The following is a 22,117-nucleotide window of genomic DNA, read 5'->3' on the forward strand; positions in this document are numbered from 1 at the left end:
CATCCGCGAAGGAAACTTGGCGTGTTCTGCAGACAATGTGGAATTGAGTTATGTAGAGATTGCGTCTCCCATGGTCACACAGCACACCGGCGTACTCTTATATCAACTGTGACCCGTAAAGAAACAAGGAGACTGGGAGAAGGCACGGATCACATGATGGGTTTACTGGAAGAGACGAAACGGGCGGTGTCCGTAGTGGAGGAGATGAGATAACGTGTAAGGAATAGAAAGGAACATAACATGGAGAGGACGAGGGAGATGTTTAATGCTCTTAGAAAAGTCATCGATGAGCGAGAAGAACAAGTTATAGCAAATATCAAGAAAGGAGCAGACAAGAGGGAGAACACACTAAAGGTATTGCATTATATTACAGTGTATCTGTTTGTTGTCATAGTGATGTACTACTACATAGTCTGACATATAGAAGTGTATGATAGAAACTCTGTGTGCCGGAATATAAACACTACACAAAGATTATATAGTTAGTCTTTCATGGTCAGACCCCAGGCAAAGTTGATAGAGCGGTAACACCTGACGTCACATCGTTACATAATCACTTCCGCGGGGCAGAAAATGTACGCATGCCATTGGAGCACGAGTTTCCTTTGCCTCAGCTTTGTTGAGACTGTCTTTCTAAATGAAACCATGTTGTCAGGAGCAAAGAAGAGAGTAGTATAACAGATTATTAAGTAGTGCAGGTTAGTTTGATCTGTTACGGCTGATAATTGGCAAAAAAAATGCATGGGCACAAGAATTTTAACACTTTGAAAAGTACAACAGAAGAGTACCACAACGGGTTTACATCGACAAATCGACATACAATGATTCACTGTTGTTCATTCTTTCTTACTGAGGTGTTGTTTAGTGACAATGGCTTTCTCGAGTTGAGCCCAAAACAGCCGTTTTATTGTTTTAACCTGGGTAAAACCAACCTGATGCCCAAGTGAGTTTTTCATCATCTTTCCCAACTTCTGTTCTATGTCCTGAGTAAGTTTCATGCTGATTGAATCACCAGAAGCCGAGTTGTAGCCTCTTGAAGAAGCCCCGCCATTGAACATGCCCCACTTCTAGCCCTGCGGAAGTTGTGGTTATGCATTTTAATGTAATTTTGTGACATAAAATTTATCATTCTATTGCTAGTTTCCCGTTTCCACCCTCATGCCTTAATAGAAGTTCCACAAAATTTTCATTATATGGCTATTTCCACCTCGTGGAATTTCAAATATTCACAATAATTTCATTATTGTAATAGTGAGTTTTATTCTAATATTTTCTTCAAAGTTTTAGCCATAGTGAATAATGAAAAATGACCTTCCGCCCTCATGATATTTTGAAAATCTTGAAACGGGAAACTAGCAATCAACTTTGCCTGGCCTTATCAATTTTCAATTATAACTGTTCCCTCGAAAAAGGGTCTGGTCCAGAATCAATATGCCAACCCCTGATCTAGTGTCCTGATTATCAAGGTGTCCTGATTTTCTTAGTTTAAATGCCAAGAGATACTTTGGGACCATTACCAAGGGTCCAGATTACACCCCTTACCTTCAGTTATAGCCGGGTTGGTTATGTTGTTCCTTGAATTTTCACTACTTAAGTCTTCCATCATGTGTATTTGTGGCTCCAGATCAAGCTCCAGACACCCTGCATTCCCTGTTCCAGCTGACCTCATAATTGCTGAGTCCAGGGTGTCCACTTTTCATAATTTATCCCCTAGTAGGTTCCCTTTCTCTTCTATTCTTTGTTCTGTATAGGTTCTGTTTTTCTAGCTCTGTAGGTATAGGCAAAACCATTTTTATTAGAACATCTTAGCTTAAAGTTTAAGTGTGGTGGATGGGCTAGCCATTAGGTTATTCTATTCTTAAATCAGGTGTCCTCATTAACAGGTTCCACCGTATACTTTATGCAAGACACATTACTTGAAGCAAACACTAGATATCTATTGGCCTTCTTAATCCATACAAAATGTATATCTGCATGTTCCTTAATACTGAACTATAGGCTTCTATCAAGTGATGCCATTTCCTGCCAGGCTGCCACTAGAGTTATTAGTCTAGAAACAAAAGACTGAACTAGTGCTACACTGTTAAAAATAAGGAATAAGCATTACTCCCCTAGGGCAGTTCCCAGTGTAGGGAGAATTTAACACCCCTGAATTTTGGTGGAGAGTAAGTACCACTCTGTAAAAGAGTACCAGTAACCCTTTGAAAATGTTTATGTAGAGAGTTGCAGTTACTCTACAGGAGTTTACATAACCATGCAAAGTATTTCCTTTACTCTATGTAATATGATGCTATCCCATCATAAACAGCTGGTATTTTAATCTCAAAATGATGTACAATTAATGCAAAGATGTACATACAAAATGACTATAAACAGTATCCTTAGTCACTGCCAGCATATCATATCAGTAGCTGAGCAGACACATGACTCTGTTTTCCAACTGTTGGGATCCCATTGCTGACTGTAATTTTGTTTCCAACTGTGCCAGTACCCACGTCTTTGATAATCTAATCTGTTGTATACCACAATAAAGAAATGTTCTACCATTATACGGTTGGCTACTTGTACCAACTGAAGCATCGTAGCACGTCACAAATAGCTGAGCAAATCATCATATCACTGATATATGACTCTTGTTGCCAACTGGTGTAACTTTGTTCCCAACTGTTGTAAATGGTAGTACAATAAAGAAATGTATGGTAATGTATGGTTAGTTACCTGTATCCACTGAAAGTACATCCCATACAGTTGTCATCAATGCTGTTACAGTAATTGTTGTGAATTTCCCCACTGCCATCATCATTGGTAACCTGTAATAAGTAATTGCAATCAATGACAGTCGGTATATCTTTCATTATACCATGATAAATTATATTCACTTTGTAGTCAAGGTTTGGCGACTTTCACTGGGAGGTCAGCCCGGTAGTACTACAGCCCGGCATGTCACACGGCTAGGAGATAACTGCTTTACCTGAAGAAATAGGCAAGTACGAGTAAAAACAAGAATGAGAAAACACCTTAGTGCTACCTCTTTAGTTCAAACACTTAGTAGAGAATTAAGGCATTCTTGACTACTCCACTCGACTCTGTTGTTAAAGAAGCCGTTTCTATCGTAATATTCTTAATTCTAAATAATGCACGTATATAGAAAATTGTATTTAATAATTTAAATTGTATTGGAGTATTCTTGGATGATGATTCGTCCTTCTGGGTGACTCTGTGACTTCTGTCAGGCTCTGTATGGGTTTTCAGACCTGTATGAAAGCACAACATGAGTAACCACCCCAACAAACTAAGAGACTGCTGCTGACTATGTTAGAAATGTACTAGCATTGGTACCTGCCCTACATGCAGGACCATCTCCACATTAAACATTTTAATTCCGGGAAGAGGGACCAAGCATTAAACACCAGCACTGCTCATGTAGCTATGTACAGTACATGATGATGTCACATTTTTAAAGAACATGAGGTTCCTGCTGAAATTAATGATGCAAAACACTAAAGTTTTATTGTTTGTGGTTTTGACAGGAATGTAGTTCAATTATTTAGTGCGTCTTCCCTACCAGTGACTTCAATGTGCTGTAAAGAACAAACAAAACCTTTGCTGTTTTACATGCAGGACAACTAATGCGGCAATAATTAATATTATTGGGAACCAAGCATAAATATTAGTGTCCTATATTTGCTGTGTAGCATGCATGTCGATAGTGCTTTAAAGTACATGATCCTTATGTGGTACATATAGTGAAATAATGAGCATTCGTTAAACTGCATGCGAACTAAGGCAATCGTATATACAGTATACCTACATTACAGGTGGTGTACCCATGCAGTTTCAGTTTCTACATGATGTTTACCTTACTGACTGTCACAAAACTTGGGCATAATTTAAAGCCAACACAATTTGCAATTATAGTTACTGCATGACAAGCATTGTCCTATGCTATGCACTTTCAGTTCTGATGTTGTAGTGACACATATACTTCTTGCCATACAAAAGCCCACAGTGTAATTGACCATTAAGGTAATGTTTGATCCTTTAGAGTGAAAGCATGTAAGCAGGATTATGGTGAAATGGTTGTGTTAGGTCAGAAACAGTTCCTCAGTGTAAACTACGGTATCTGCATGGTTCCAATATTACTTTTTCAGATGCACAGTAGTATCTGTCCAATCATGCAAGCTGCCTATTTACTACAGCAGGAATGAGGTAAATCTGAACAAACAGTTCACATGTCAGTGCACACCTATGTGCTTCAAACAAAGATGTAGATATTCTGGATACTGGTGAAAGAAGCTTTTACCGACTCTCATACAACACACTGGACCAACGCACAGATGGACAAATATGTTAGCAATTCACCTGCCTATCCCAAAAGTGCTACAAGAGTCTCTATGATGTAAGGCAGTTAAGTGCTAGTGCTGAAAAACTGAGTATAAGAGTTTGTAGATGAAGACTTGCATGGAACAGACAGAACAAAAAGGTGCATCAAAAAGGTCCAAAAAATGAAGAAGAAAAGTTATGACCTATATAGGCAGGGATTGAACCAAGGTTGGTTATAATAACTTGGGGTTAATTTAGGGAGGTGCACAAATCGCCTGTTAGATCTGGGGTTCCTCAAGGCTCTGTTCTTGGCCTCCTCTTAATTTTACTTTATATTGATGAGCTGCATAAAGTAATCCATCATAGCACAATCAAACTTTTTGCTGATGACATTACTCTCTTGAAACAAATTATCTCTCCACATGATCAGCTACTCCTCCAAGAAGATTTGTCCTCAATTTATGAGTGGTGTAGACTGTGGCAGCTGAATTTAAATCCACTGAAATGTGAACGCCTTTGCATTTCCTATAAGCGTCTTTTACCTACTTACAACTATAACCTGACTGATCAATGTATTCCTCCAAATACCAGTAATTCGCCATTTAGGAATGCTCATCAACTCTTATCTTAAATGAGGAGACCAAGTTAAACATCTAGCAGCTAAGGCAATCCATTCTCTTGACTATCTACAACACACCCTCTTTTCATGTTCTACATACTTATATTAAAGCAGTTGTGTACAAGTCTTTGGTTAGGCCAATCCTTGAATATGCTCCACCTGTTTGGTGTCTACACACTTCTAAAGATATATTACAGCCCTTTTTATGGAACTCTATTCTTTATCATACTCTCCAGTTGTCAAATCGTCTTGCATTTCATTCTGCACTTCGTCGTTTTCTTGTTGTGTAATTGTGTATGTATGTACTTTGTGTGGGGAGCATGTTAACTGGTTTTATGCCTTCTGTGTACCCATGTGTTTTGACAATAATAGATAATTTAATCTAAACTATACTTTTAGGCTGCCTTGTGTCTGTTCTCTGGTCCAAAGTTTAACCACACTGATGCATATAACTTGATCCAGTCCACCCCACTACTGGAATAGTTAATGCCAATCCTTTGTCCCTCAATCCCTGTGATGATTCTTAGCATTATCTTTGAATTACATGATTTTGATTCCATTTCTTGCCTTCTATTATTGGTACATAATCAACTTACATGTTTGTAGGGGATGAAAACCCCTTGAACGTTGACTAGCCAGAAATTAAACTAATCATTGGTGAAATGACATCATTGGTATTGTGTAAGTTGTGCTTAGACATTATAGTTGAGTAAAGTTATCAGTGGGTCCAGCCCACATTTTTAGTTACTCTGAGTGGGGCAGAGAAGTCTGATGCCTGGGCAATGCCTGGGTCTGGCTACACTACTGTCTGTGTGACCTACAAGATGTTTTATAGAACTTTGCGTGGGAAAGATCAAAGGAAAAAGTGTACTTTAAATTTCATGAAGTACGCTCTCAGCCAGCCAACAGTGCTTCATCGACCACAAAGAGTGCCTTACTGCATCGTGAAGAGTGCTTTATTGAACGAATAAAGCACTCTTTGCGGTACAATAAAGCACAGTTGCCCACGTGCTCTAGTGCAGTCTAATAGCCTGCGGGGCTCATGCCAGTATGACCGTGGGTTTACCATAGCTGAATCAGTTGCAGCCATGCATGCTAAGCTATACATTCCTGCTTTTACTAAGGGAAAGTCCCAGCTTTCTGCTGTTAAAGTTGAAGACACATGCAAGGAAAATTGCTAAGGCCACCAATTGTAGATTCCTTGCTTAGAGGATTTTTTGAAGGTTGTTCGGATTTAAAGTGAAATGTCTTAAGGGGAAGGCCTGGGTGCTTCTCCTAGACCATGTTTGAACGAAAATGATGCATACACAAAAAGTGCCCTTAGGCAGTAACATTAAAAGACGCTGTTTGCATCTAACTAGCTAAAACCTACAGACTGCTGTTTATGCAGCTTATAGAAACTATAAACCTATTGTAAAACTAACTAATCTTCACTTCCAGACAGCATACTGACAGCCAACTTCAATCTCCTAACACACGGAAGCCCTCCACACTTGAGTCCCTTCCAGCTATACATTATTCTCAGCCAGTCTTCCTGTTGATGGTCAATAACTTCAGACTCGGCTTGTACTCCAATATGTTCGAGGCATCACGTGCCCACATCATGTAACAAATAAACAAACGACTTATCAGGTAAATATACATCAACAATTCACAGTTTGTGCTAACCTGATACATGTATAACACAACCACTCAAGTCAGCAGCTGCTGCCTTGTAATATGTCTCAACTGATCATTGAACAGTCCTTTGCCATTTCACTCGCACCATTTCAACCATGCATCACGTGTGCAATTGATCATGTGATGCAGTACCAATAAATATGCTTTGCAGTGGTTCAGCATTAATGTGATGTAACCCTCAAGAGTAGTACAGAGGAACACCAGTAGGCAAGTAGCTACCGGAGAGCTCCAGGGCTGTAAGATTTGGTGTGATTTTTAATTTAAAAAAATTCTGCCTCTGAAAGAAGGGTTCATCCAAACCCCCTGCCTACGCCCTTGTTGTTTCCTGTTACCTGCCCACATGGTAATTTAGAGCTGCATGCAAATTTATTGTTGCATTTGACCTACATATTAATAATGTTGTGTGGTCATGTCATTGGGATAAAGACTAGGATAGGTAGACTCTGTCTACAACTGGGCAGTGATTACACAGACGTTGAGGCTGAAATCAATCGTGGGATCGATTAATACTCACATGATTAGGATGCACTACTTGAATTTTGTCATGAAAACCACTCAGACGGAGAGTGTTTTGTTATCCTCGCCATCCTACAAGTTGAAAAACGTTGGGCAAATGTGAAAACTAGTGTTATAGCTTATTCACTAATCATTTCCACACGTTTTCGTATACAGACACGCCTCCATCACAAAGCTAGCACTCTGCACGGAGTATCCACTCTACAAGCAAGCTTACCTTTCTAGGCCTTTAGTGAACTCCATACTTTTTTCATAAATGATTTAATAGCATTGATTAAAACATTAAACTTGTGTAACTGAAATTCTCCGTGATATCTCTAGGATATCTCTGTTCATCGGAACCAAACGTAACCAGAACGTACTAGCTGCTGACCAATAATTGAAATTTTTTAATACATCCAGTGGCTGCACTTGAGTGGTTGATCGTCCAGTACAGGCTATCAGTCTGATAAGTGTTACATATTAGCTGTAACACGGGGGCATTCAGGCTTCACCTGATATGTATGCCCTCTGCCCTAGGGCCGGCAGCCATTGGGCAGTTGGGTATACATATCAGGCAAAGCCCTCATGCCCATGTTACAACTATTACATGTAGAACGGATCATTGGTTGTGCCAGACAGCAGTTTTCCATACTTCACTGCACCTTACACATACACTTTGTTACAAAGCAAAAAGATGAAGAGATTCCTTTCATAGATCGTATTGCTGTGCACTAAACAATGTGTGTGACTCTGTGGTACCTTTTGGCTAAATATAATTATTGTACTGTTAAACAACAGCAGCTCAACAAATTATACACTGTATGTACACTGTATGTACACTGTATGTACATAATATTATAATACATGATCATGATTATTAACATTGTAGTCTGTCAGTTTGTGCAGTCAGTGTAATACCAATTTCCTTTAGGGACAATTGTTTTCACTTTATATGAAACCATTGGATAGAACAATCTTGGTTGTCACATCGTATCATCCTGCCTTTCTCTGGGCCATGACAATAACAGTAGACATTATTGCTGGTAGGAGTGGTAGTGGTAGCAGATAGCTCAGTATGTTGACTTGTCTCCTGTGATTTTAGGTTGTGTATGCCAGTGTTCATTAGCTTTGGAAGTAGGCAAGCATTTAAAAAGTTGTTAGCTTTCTTAACACAATCATCCCAAAATACCGTATGAGCAGAAATGTTGGTGTGGAATTAAAATTGGCAAATTGGCAGATGCTTACAAAATCGCTAAATTAAGGAACAATCTATCCCAGAACATTGTTAACACTCCCACGTACACTGAGCTTTGTAATGATTTGGACACTTTATAATTACACCATAATCATACATGATTCCTACACGGTACACAATAATTATAATATAATAAATTAAAATCTCGCTATTAGTGTTTCTAATATTTTAACCAATTAAACAGGCGCAAGATCAAGCAAGAAGCAAGGTGGTGTATCTAGATGTACTGAAGGTCAGCCGGCAGTTATAACCAAACAATTCTACGATTGTCTGTGTAACTATCACAGATTAAGGAGGTTCTATGCTATTTTGCCGGAAGTATAGTGAAGCAAAGAATGATACCGCTCAAGGAAGATACATCTCAAGAAACACGCAACAAAGATCATAACTAACTACTTGGCATGGAGAATGTTCCCAATCATTTTGTTTCCTTTTGCTACTGTGTAACACTATAACACTGTCATCAAGGTGACTGTCATGGATATTCTACGTACATCCTCCTCTCTCCAGTATGCGGACCAACGAAGTAAACGTACATACATCTTTGTAAACAAGAAGCCAGCTATACAATTTGCTACCACGCGGGACTCCACATTGCATTTCGTCAAATTAAACTCTCACCAAATACAATTTTTTTAAGCAAACGCCAAATATTCTACTCACCAAAATCTCTGCTTATATGGTACTTGAGTTTTGTGCATCCATTCAATGTATATGTCACTTTTGTCCCCAAACGTACATGCACTAAAGTCACAGAAGTTGATATCACACACACAGAGTTGAGTCTGTACCTGGTAATAGTACACATGTCCATGGTCAAGAAGCAGAGACCTATCATCCTGCTTTTGTAAGTAGAACTTGGCATCTTTAATAGCTGCAGATACAATGGCATCATCACGGTGACAGTATGGACACTTCACCTCAAGGACACCTGTACCATGACATTGACAGGAAATAATGCCATCTGGAGAGACATCAATAAATGGCCATTGTGGACTAATGTATAACCCACTATCCTTGATCTCCAGGTTATGGTGGTTTCTAACTCTTTCTTCATGAACAGCTCCTAGGCAGCCTTCTCGTGGTTGCATCCCCAACTAGTTTGCTTGCTAGTGAAAGAAAATGCTTCTGGGTAGCGTATGTACTTAATCACACTCTTGGACTCATTGGTATGGCAAACTGCCTTCACATGAGATGCCGTTACTCTCCCTGCTCTAAATTGGAACCACATCTTTGAACCTGACTGTGCCTTGGTGGCAGCCTCGATAGATTTTGCCATTGGAGCTGTAATATTTATAGAGATTGTTTGGCAGACATCCAATAACTCATTATAGGGTAATTCATCCTATTCTGTTTGGTATAGGGAATTTAGTGGCTCAGGAAAGCCAACAACAGTTGAGTTTGGAACGTAGTTATCACAATACGAGGTAATCAGGGATAAAACAGCTGAATTTGTACCTTATTTACTGATGTCCTGGAAGAACAAATCTGGATCCAGTTGATCTAGTTCTTCACTGGTTGATTCCGCTTGACCAGCGCCAGTATGGACTGCACTCTCGTTGGAGACAGATTCAGGGTTATTAATGGCACCATCCAACTTCCTCTTTAGGCCTCTAGCAGAAGTGAAGTTGATGTTTTTGATGAGCATATACTGAGCTGATATTAAGTAGGAATGTATGATCCAGCTGCACTCACTCTCTGTAACAAATAGGTCGGCATTATTGATAGCACTTATCTTCTGTATGTATCACTCCTTTGCTTCACATGGAAGCCCTTCTGCATGATAACAGTTCAGTGTTTCTAGGGCTATCCATAATTAGTGGAGATCAATTTGTCTTGCAATTTATACTTGCATTCTTACACTACAAACAACAAACACAACTACAATTGTTACTACACTACAAGCAGTAAATACAGAGCCACAAAGAAGCACTAGAACAAACTTCAAACACAACGTAGCTGCTCTTTCATGTTCACCAACATGGCAACGATTGGTGTATTACGTAATTATCTCACATGCATGAAACTGCTCTATATTATAGTTAAAGCACTGTCGCATGTGTGTATGGAAAATACAGCACAAGGGGGCGTGTTGAGAGGCAAATATAGCATGAGGCAAAGCCGAGTGCTGTATTTTTTCATACACACAAGCATAGGCGGTGCTTTAACTGTTATATTGTACTTCCTGGTCATCTGGCTTGGAGCGATTTTCTCTAGTATTCAAACTGCTGTGACTTTCAGTGATCAGGATATCAGTAAGTGTTTAACTAATCTATTTCTAGTCATAGAATGAACTAATAGTTTGGCTAGTTTTAGCGATTTACAATGCCACGCACGTAATCAATCGTGCTGTCTTAGTGGAGTCGTGTTTAAAAAGCTTTGCGATCAGACGATCAGTAAGTATTTACACTAGCTGTAGAACAAACTTGTAGGAATAGTTTGGCTGGTTTTAGCAATTTACAGTGTGTTGTTTACGTAACATTCCTTAAATAAATTCTCTGCATAACTGTACTGTATTTGCCCAATTAGCTGCATAACTATACTGCATGACTCATACAGTACAGTTATGCAGCTGATTAGTACTGTATGGACAATACAATATGCGGCATCACTTTGATCCTCCCACGCAATGTACAATATAGGGACATAAAACAACAGTCAGAAATTTGAGAAGAAAGTACACTTGTATATAACCACCCTCCCTAGAACCATACCTGGTCAAGACTTTTGACCATGTGCACAGATTGACTCACAGTACATGTCTACTACATTGTTGTGGTAGTAGCTGATAGTATGAAGCTTACCAGGAGGTATCAAAGTGTACTACATTTGGTCTTGTATGACTTGATACAATGATAATACACTACAACTATAGTGCTTTCTTTCTTCTTTTCAAATGTGTAGGTGGCTGTCACCTGTTCTTATCAGTAGTCATGTGTCTCATTTCCATGAGTGGATCTAGAATTTCACAAATGAGGTGCTAAATTCTTTGAACTACAGGTGTAGCATATCTAAATATGCAATACAGTAGTCACATATTTCTATCTGTAATTCTTTCCAAAGATTAACTATGAGACTTCTCAGTTAAACATACACAAAAAAGTTCTAACAATACAAATGACAGTGTGGCATATAATAGGTCTCTACATTACTGGTTGTAATATGTGACTGGATCTGCAAAAACCCGACACAAACGCGCATTTTTCAAAATCATGTTTATTAAATATTTATAATCTACTTAGCCAAGTGTACCCTCTGGCAAAGTTTCAGCTTCATATGCCAATAACTTTAGGAGTTACAGCCCTACAAAGTAGCAAGAACAGAAAATTTGATTTGTATATGAAAAAAAACATTACAGACAATTACAAAAACAGTTTAACTTACCAACGGATTGAGATACTGAGCTACAATTTTCACCATCGTGTTTGCCATGAGCATAGTAATCAATTACTCGGTTTGTTTTTCCTTTACTGATCTTCATTGCATACAAAGGTGAAATTTATGAGAAAAATTGATCATGTACAATTGCTTTGACGTGACATAAACAAACGCTCATAGCTTACATATCCTTGGATCTACTGCAAAAAAACAAAGATGTTCCAACTCCTCTTGAGCAGGCAAATAAGATGATATCCAGGGTTTTATTGTTAGCACCTTCCTTCACTAAGAAAGAGACGTTCAAAAAATTTATGGATTTTTTTCAATAATACGCAAGTATTTCACCCAATTTATTCAATGCTTTATACTGTAAATTTAGACTTGTGCAATTGTGTCGGGTTTTTGCAGATCTGGTCACATATTATACTACATGAACAAAATTGTTATTATACATATATCACTATTCAGCTACAACTGGAGAGGTTACTGTTACTATGGACACAACTACAGAATTGTCTGGAACTGATGAAGAAGACAAGAGAGAACAAAGTGACTACCACTGAACTGGTTAGGAGGAGGAAGATACTAGAACGACGACAAGATCACCTGATGATAATGAAGAGGAGATCAAGACTGGAACCAGTAATGAAGGAGCAAAAGGAAGTTGAGTATGGAGAAGTGGAACGTCTTTGTGAGGAGGTGACCAAGTTGGGAGGACCTACAGCTGTTGACCCCAGCAAGTGTGAAGTGACCTTCCCTACAGCAATGACAGTAATGAACAAAGAGTCATCACTGATGATAACACTAAGAGATGTTAATGGTGGCACTGTTGAGGACAGCAGTAGTAAGGTAGAAGTGTCTGTGACCACCCAAACTAAGGAAGCCATTGTAATAGGACCAGTCAATGATGTTAGTGGTGGGAATTACACAGTGTCCTTCGCTCCCAGGACACTTGGAGATCATGTGATATCAATTGCAGTTAATGGACAACACATCCCAGGCAGTCCTCACAAGTAAGGAATAATGTGTGTTCTATTAGAGTGTTTAGTGAGAGAGATGATTATGATACAGTAAAATCTTTGAAAGTACTTGTACTTTTATTAATGTACTAGTCATTGAGCCTGTGTATGTTTAAATGTTTGTCTGTCTGTCTGTCTGTCTGTCTACATAATAGGAATGTGTGTGCATGTGCTACTTACACTATTGCAAATGTGAAGCATTAACTATTTGTGACTGCCTTAGTAAACTTGTGTTAACTAGATAGGTTTTTGTAGAGACAGTCACATTTGGAGATTAACATTGGACTTACAGAAAATGCTATCCAGTATACAATACTTTAATAAAGTTAGCGACCACAGGTATATTTATTTGACAACAGCTGATAGCTATTATGTGAGAAGTAGCCAGAAAGAATACCATAAACTCTGCTTATTAGGAACGATAACTGTACCTGACTTTTCAGGACTGTTGTTTCCTCAACTGAAGTAAGCTATTTGACTGAACACTGGTAACTAAATCACTAGAAAAACGTGGTGGAAATGAGTAATACTCTCCTAGCACAAACTAGTTACAATCACTTATTAAACGCATGCGCTTAACAAGCGTAGTGTATTTCTCAAATAATTCCTCTGAAAATTATAAGTGCATACGCTTAATAACCGGAGTCTACGGTAGTAGATAAGGACAGTATGATAACTGTTAGAGGTATTGTGATTGTTCTATTAGAGCATTTTGATCTTTTGTAGTACTGAATAACAGTAGGTACAAAAACAATTTTCCCAGTCCATTGTACTTGTATAGCCCAAAAATAATTAACCCTTAAAGCCACACACAATTATTAATAAACGTGCACTGAAAACACATAGGTGACTGGGCCTGCGAAAACAGGGCATGTGGGCACAAACTACACCGCGTAACTCTACAGGTCATATCTCAGTGCTGGAACAGAATATTTAGATTTTGTTACTTGCATCATAAAGCCAATTAAATTCTTATTAAACGCTCAAAATTGCATTGCCATAGCATAATGGTACAAAAAGTTATGAGTGATGAAAGTTTGAAAAAGTAAGCAAAAATCATGTGCCCACATGCCCTATTTTCACAGGCTCGGTCATTAGGCCGATATTTCAGCAGTAATGCATGTCTGTAAACAAAGTGCTGTAACTTCCATACAGTAAGTGCTAAGGCTATGCAATTTGTACCATTCTATCTGTGATGTAATAAGGAATAAAGCAGTACCTAGGGTTTTACCCTTTGGCAAAAACATAGGCCAAAACTTTCAATGAATACAGCGCTCACAAAATACAAAAAAATAGCTTATTACATGCCTTCAGAAAATGGTAGGGATGAGCCTACAGTGGAACCTTGATTTTCCAAACCCCATTGTGTCTCAGGCAATGATAAAAGTGTTAAGATAATTGAAGCCCATACATTTATATACAGAGCTCAGTTGAAATACTTTAATAGAACATACACTTGTACTCAAAATACTCTAATAGAACAGTCATTTCCTATTTTGGATAAACGAGGGTACAGATAAACAAGAGTTTACTGTATTTTCCACCCATTTTTCTTTACAGCAATTCTTGCCTATTTTGCTCTCAAAACTTCAGACCATTAATACAATTAATTGCAATATCTCAAGCTTACAAGCATGTGTGACTGCTCTATTAGAGTATATTGATCTCTAGTGACCATTCTAGTGTCATACATATGTTGTCCTAATACTCTGCATGACTGTTCTATTAGAGTATCTTGATCTTTTCATACAAAATGTACTAAGTTGCCATTTCTTGGTACTCATTTTTCTAGCATTTTGCTCTTTGACTTTTTAGCTATGTATTTTCCAATACTTTTGCCAGCAAAATCATCACATCCCTATTTAGCTTCAAAGTATTAATCCTTAAAGCTGCATAGGCCAATATATCAGCTGTTTTCAAAGCAAGGTAAACACATTAATACAAGTAGCACATGTGTAAAGAATGGCTTCTAAACAACCAGCACAGACAAGTTTGTTTTCTGATATTAACGGAAACCCTTATATCAATAGTAAGGTTTATTCAATGGGATACTTAGACAAGTATAACTTATTATGATGCCATGAAGAATGACGACTTTATTTCCTGTTGCTTCACACGCATCACGTCAATAGCCACCTATAAAAATGTTTAACTCACATGAGCTGTATATGGCATGATTTGTCATTGAATGAAGAATCCTATAGTCAACTCCATAAGACAGAGTACTGTGAAGAAGTTATCAACTGTTTTCTACCACTTTACACTGCAGATAAAAGGAAACCACAAGGCTATATTTCATGTATTGCCCTGACTACAGGGCAATATCATGATATCACTTTGTGGTTAGCATGATATGGCCCTGACCACAACTGCCTTTGATGCTGAGGCAGTTATAAAAGCATTAGTTCCCTTTGATTCTTTATATTGAGCTACTTAAAATTTTTCATTGTGGGTTTGAGTTTTGCATGTTGCTTTAGTTAGGCTAAGCATTGTCTTGAAGGAAAAATAATTGAGCGACTCAGTATTGCATAGTTCAGTTACTAAGCATCACTAAAATTAATAATCATTTTCACAATGTGAGGATCATTTTTTACAAAGCACATTTCAACCATATGGCAAGATGGCTCACACATCTTCAACCTATACTCCTAAGTACTTATTTTTAGAGATGTACCAATAATCAGATCGGTAATTGGATCGGTTGCTGATATGGCAATTTCTACCATATCGGTAATTGGCACAAACACTCTGAAAACCGATATCGCTGCCAATAATTTTGCACGGCAAATATGAGTACCATTATTTGCAGCAATGGAAAGCATTCTTGCTTACTACTACAAACAAATAGAAAGCCTCTCTACACTGTTCCATTATAGGAATAAGTTACAAGAAGCCATACCACTGCACATGTATAAGTACTGCTATTTGTGTTATAATATTCTTACCGGCCCAGATCTGGTAGCTGTTACACTTTAACTATAAAGAACTACACCACAGGAAAGCTAAACTGATAATCAGTGTATAGTAGCCATCTTGATAACTAATCAAAACATGGAGTAACCGGACAAGGAGCATGTATTAAAATATTTGTGGTGCCTAATTGTCTGGGTTGTGTAATAGAGGTCACACCAACCAAAGGTTACCAGGTATAGTAGTATCTTATAGTTACATCACTTCTGTTTTCTCTAAATATCATTAGAATATGCATCATGTAGTAGCTATACACCTGTAGTTCTATCTTACACTTTTCAGATTATATATACAATAATCGAATCGGTATAATCGGTATCGGCTCTTTTAGTTACAGATTAATCGGATATCGGTACAACTGAAAAATCCTTATCGGTACATCTCTACTTATTTTAACACCTTAGAGTACTTTAGACATCTACAAAGTGGTTATTTGGTTAGAAATGGTATCACTACAACCAGCAAAACCCAAAATCATTTTTTGCTGTACACAAGTTAAACCCACAATTGATGTTTACAAACCTGTGTATAAAAGTAATGTGGTGAATCTTCCTTCATGTATTAAGTGAGCATACCTGAGTGGTATATACTACCATGGCCACTTGACATTTACCTGATATATATGTCCTTGACCTGCTTGGGCATATATATCAGGTAAATCCCTCATGGCCATGGTATAACTATCAAATACAAAATATTTGTAGTTTTGCAAACAATCACAAAATGTATTATTACACTACGTGGAAGTCAAGGATAAAAATTTTGCTGTTAGCCACAAAAACCTTGACTCCAGCCAAATCATTAATTTTATTCAGTTTTACCAGGTTGGTGGGCGTGTACAGAAGGAAAACCTATAAGAGATGTCAAGATTTTTTCCACAAACCAGCCAATAAAGAAGTATCCCAATAATATTGATAATGACAATTGTATAGAAACTTTAACAATTTTAAGTAGTAACCATGGTGATGTATAACTGCTTCCAATAGTTTGGTGAATGATGTACAATATACCATATACCAGGAAATTTTGTGGTACGCAAGTTTTTTTCAGTTAGTAAAGCTACCGTGAAATTTTATAACATGAAAATTTATGCGTTTCGACACATCGACCTATCAACTCACCTTATTGATACATTACTCTGTGTGATATATGTGACTGGGCCTGCGAAAATAGGGCACGTGGGCACATGATTTTTACCTACTTTTTCAAAGTTTCATCACTCATAACTTCTTGTACCATAGTGCTATAGCAATGCTATTTTAAGCACTTTGTAAGCATTTAATTGGCTTTAGGGTGCAAGTTACAAAATGCAAATATTCTGCTCTAGTACTGAGATATGACTTGTAAAGTGACAGGATGTAGTTTGTGCCCACATGCCCTGTTTTCGCCGGCCCAGTCACATATACTGTTTGTAGACATACGTGTACTCCATGCATGCTTACAAACAGTATCACATATTCCCAATATTGAAGTGGATGTGGCTCATAACAAAGATGGCCTACTACAAGACTACACTATGCTTCTCACAGGGATTGTTACTATTGTGCTACTTGGTGTAGACATGTTTTAACAATCGGTATGACGCTTGTAGTAAAAATCAATCCAGATAATTTGCTTGCTATGTGGTCAAGAATGAAAAATTTCGAATTGAGGAACAGTGATCCCTGATTTTAAATTTAAATCCAAAATCCTGACAAAGTCAATGGCGGATACAGGATGGGGCATTTGGGGCAAATGCCCCCCCCCCCCCCCCCCCCCACTTTGTGGAGGAGCCATGCAGCCATATTTCTGATTAAAACACTAAACTTTGTCAGGCCAAGATCAGTTTATAAAACTCATGAAAATATACCCATTTTACTAGCATTTATTACAAATTCACCAAACCTAAGCGAACCAAAGTGAAGCTAGCTGAGAAATTTTCATCCAGCACCTTCGTGCGTACTAAGCGCCTCTAAAAATAATTAACGGTGCTATTTTAAAAAGAAATTCAGGGCCTTTAAGCAATTTTAAGACTTCACAACCATCTGCAAAGGCCAAATGGCAAAAACCAACAGTGTGACACTGCTAAGAGGTGGTTATTTGCTGCTTCAAAAATGCAGCAACTATAACAAGAGAATCTGGTTCTCCCAAACCACCTACAATTTAACCTGTTTGTGCCCCTCCCCTTGCCAGCTTCTGGATCCGCCCCTGAAAGTACACAACCATACATACTGTGAAAAATCCTGATACATGGTAAATATGTAGGTATTAATATTTTTAGTGAAATTCTTCATCACGCCAGTACTCTCCCACTATACAGTATGTTACACCTCTTGTGTTTATATGAGGTGATCTATCATACAGGAAGTGATGTCATAACATTTCCTGTGCATACAGGAAGTGACATTACTAGTACTTTTAGTATAGTGTACAGTAGATCACATGATCCTGTCATGTTACTGTAGGATATTAGTTGTACTGAGAGACTACAGCAAGATGAGACAACAAGATTGTAGTGTGGTGACTGATTATGGAGGGAACAAGTTTGGTGATCTCAGAGATGTTGCTATAGGAGTACATGGTGAAGTAGTTGTTGTTGATAAGACTAACAAGTGTGTGATAGTGTTTGACTGTAACATGACATTGTTATCAGTGATTGGACAAGGAAGTGATGACAACAGATTGAACTATCCTCATGGTGTAGCAGTCAGTAAGGATGGCATCATAGCTGTTAGTGACTGGGGTAGTAGTGATCAAGTGAAGAAGTATTCCCTACAAGGAAAACTCTTATCAGTGATTGGTAACAATAGAGGGAACAACAATGGCCAGTTTAATACCCCTAGTGGACTATTCTTCAGTAGTAATAAAATGTTGTATGTTGTAGATAGTGGCAATCACAGAGTCCAGGTATTCCAACAAGATGATAAATTTGCATTTACATTTGGCAGTAAAGGGTCCAACCCTGGACAATTTCAGTGTCCTATTAGAATAGCAATTGATACTGACAATAGAGTGTTAGTTAGTGACCATCATGGTCATCATATTAGTCTCTTCAGTCATACTGGCAGTTTTATTAGTAGGATAACATGTGACAGTCCATGGGCCATTACTGTTAGCCCTGATGGTCACATCATAGCTGGTTGTGTTGGTGAGAACAATAAAATTAGAGTATGGAGCCCCACCCATCAGTTGATCCACCAGTTTGGAAATAACGGATTTCAACAAGGAGAATTTTATGGTATTCGTGGTTTATCCATCAGTTCTACTGGAACTATTTATGTTGTGGAGGAATACAACAAGAGACTACAGATTATCAGTAATAATTAAATTGTTGTATTGTGTGTTTGTATGATGTAATCTATTATTACCATGGTTACTACTTGTTTACATGATATGATAATATTCTAACTAGAGAGGTTGATTGGTACATATTAGTGTGTGAGGGGAGATGATGTGGTATGAACTAACCACCTCAGACCAACTGGGAAGTTTATTATGTGACCTACAAATACAGCCACATCTACATAGAGCAGTAAAGAAGTGGGTTGATAATGTTTCAGTCAAATAGGAGTTACAGAAAGAAAGAACAGTAAAACTATGGATTATATAATTAGCATGTACAACACTTATACTGAAAAAACTACAAACAAAAGCTACCGTGAAGTATACACCAACTAGTCACAAAGTAGCTACTTCTTTACCAAAAGAAGTTCAACAATATTATTATAGAGACCGATGGGACTCCAATGAATTATACACATACACTAGTGCCTATTACACAGCTGTTACAGGTTTTTGTAATTGACTTTGTCCCATTTGCAGTAGAGTTCATTGCCTTTGCATTTGAACTCGTCTTGTTTACAATTGAATTCATCAGCTTTGAAATTGATTTAGTACTTTTGAAATAGAATTTGTCATGTTTGCACAAGAATTTGTCATAACTATATTGACTGCAAGAAACCAGCTACTCATCACAAGGTGAATCTTTTTCACCATGGAGAATGTCGCTTGAGACACTAGAGCTACATGGGTATACAGAAAGCCATTAGCTGTCTGTCAAGTTAACTAGCTTGTTTGCGAGTGACCACACCCATCACCAATTGCAAAGCACAGTTGCAAATGTTGCTGAAGAAGCCATAGCTTAAGAATTATCATCACCTTATAAAGAGTTGTTTACAACAGTTGTACTTCAACAAGATCATGGAGCAGCTGCTACATCTTGTTTTCATGTTTACTGCAGCTGCCAATCTTGTTATGGAGGAATTCTGCTGTAAAGGCAACAAAATCAATTGCACAACCAGCAAATTCAATTGCGAACGGGACAAATTCTACTGCAAAGGTGACAAAGTCTATTGCAAATGGGACGAAATCAATAGCAAAAACCTGTTATGTACATACACTTTACATGTAGCATATTTAATTTACACAATCACAGAACACAGCTAATGGAGTGGCTAGTACAATCACCTGTACTCAACAAAGATCACCTTCAACATTCCCCAACACATGTACACACAACACTCAACTTTCTTCACCTTTCATCTTCAGTGTTCTCCATCAGAGTCAATGGTGATTATAGGGTAGAGTAACTCCCTTCATCATCCCTCCATTAATGATCAACATGTCACCTCACTGTAACACAAACCAAACACGTAGGATACAGAAGTAAAAACATTTTTTACAATTATTACACATACACTACAGTTGTGAATCATCACTGTCAGCATTGTAAGTGGGTCAGTACTGTTGACCAGTTTGACCCATTGACCCAAATAGTGATCCGGATGGGACCCGGATTTGACCTGCATGTGATCCGGTTTAATTAAAATAGAGGCGTGCCTCAAGAGCTATATTAAAATCCACAAGTTCCATTAGTTAGACCTGTATTGTTTACACTATAGAAAGGATTGTCTGCAAGAAGTGAGTAGCTACGTATTATCAAGTGGGTGTGGCTCAACGTAAGTCTAAATGCAGCTACAGCAATTAAGAATTTCCAGAAGTTAGTAACCTACATTTCAAGTAGCAACACGGATCTGGTGATGCCATGCATGTTCACAGAGAACAGCTGATACAATTCTAATAAGTGGGTGTGGCTTTACATACCCCGCACAGACAGCAAAGCATATTCCTGAATGGTGGGTGTGGCTCCATGTAAGTTTCTTGAGTGTTTACAACTGTATTTCCACCAATACAATCGAGCTTGTTAACTTATAGTCACACGTGATCTCATCCGGGTCAGACCCAGATATTCAATGAAGTGGATAAGACCCACTTGACCTGGACAAAATGTGACCCAAATGACCTGGATAATCTGGATGACCCGGCCCACTTACAACACTGATCACTGTCTTAAAGGAGTAGTTACATGTAAATAGCTACCTCCATGGTGTAACAATACTGCATGTTAAGGATTGTGATTCTTTAACCTTAGAGTTCAATCATTTGTATAGTATTACTTCATCAAAAATAACCCTCAAAAACCAACATAGATCATTTTATATACTTGTAGTATGTCAGTATGTGTTGTATACATTCACCTTGTTGTTAGTTCACTGGCTAGGTGCTTCTATATTTCTTCAGCAGAATCATCACCCTCTGGTAGCTTTGATATGGAAGCTTTTCCTTCTTGCAATCATCCTCAAGTGTGTCATCTCTTATGGTAAGAGGGTAAGTCTTCTTTATCAGAACTACATCATTTCTATCTAGCTGTTAGCTTGTGTACCCAGTCAGGTTTGTAGTGTGTTCTCAGTTCAGTAGCCTTGTCCCTCAGTTCACTCCTATATGGGTTCTTGAAGCCACTGAGAGTAAATGTCAGTATTGTACTGATATCATCATCTTTAGGAGATGATTCTGGAAGTGAAATGAGAGGAAATAATATCAACATTCACAATTGAAATGACCTAACAATCACATGACTTCAACACTAAATAACAGAAAACTTTTGTCAGTTATATCAAGTACTGTATCTTAAACAAGTGGTCATAATCTTCGTATATTTTAATCATACAGTATGGTAGTACTGTATAGTAGGGATCATGGTGTACAGGCTTGGTTATGTGTAATCAATACTGCCAAACTATTTTGAAGGATGATTTTGAAGAACAAGAAAATCAGAATAATCTGACAAGTTTCTGTGGAACTTAAAAAAATTCCTATTTATATGTAAGTGAATTTTCTAATAACTGACTAACTAACTGAGTCTTTCAGATGTATAACTCAACAATATATATGACTACAGGCTTTATTTTTTCCCTGTTGTATGTCTGGGAACGGCAGTACATATAATATAAATATTACAGACTTCCTTTTGTCTCCCAGTTCTTTTCACTGACCACACAAAATGTCAATTTGTGATAGCATGGTATGGCTTCCTGGTTATATAATGGGAGGAACATA

The 22,117-nt window shown here is 37.9% G+C and overlaps 1 long non-coding RNA gene across 1 annotated transcript; it reads right to left on the reverse strand.

Moving 5' to 3' along the window:
* Positions 1-2,298: 2,298 nt before the first annotated feature.
* On the reverse strand, positions 2,299-21,529 carry LOC136236568 (uncharacterized). The gene is made up of 7 exons (XR_010692179.1): positions 21,259-21,529; positions 20,257-20,353; positions 11,180-11,333; positions 3,029-3,254; positions 2,861-2,971; positions 2,719-2,810; positions 2,299-2,664 (listed from the first exon to the last, which is right to left on the reverse strand). It is a non-coding gene; the product is annotated as an uncharacterized lncRNA (long non-coding RNA).
* Positions 21,530-22,117: the final 588 nt, after the last annotated feature.

Source organism: Dysidea avara, chromosome 1 (assembly GCF_963678975.1).
Source record: "Dysidea avara chromosome 1, odDysAvar1.4, whole genome shotgun sequence".
Taxonomy (NCBI): domain Eukaryota; kingdom Metazoa; phylum Porifera; class Demospongiae; order Dictyoceratida; family Dysideidae; genus Dysidea; species Dysidea avara.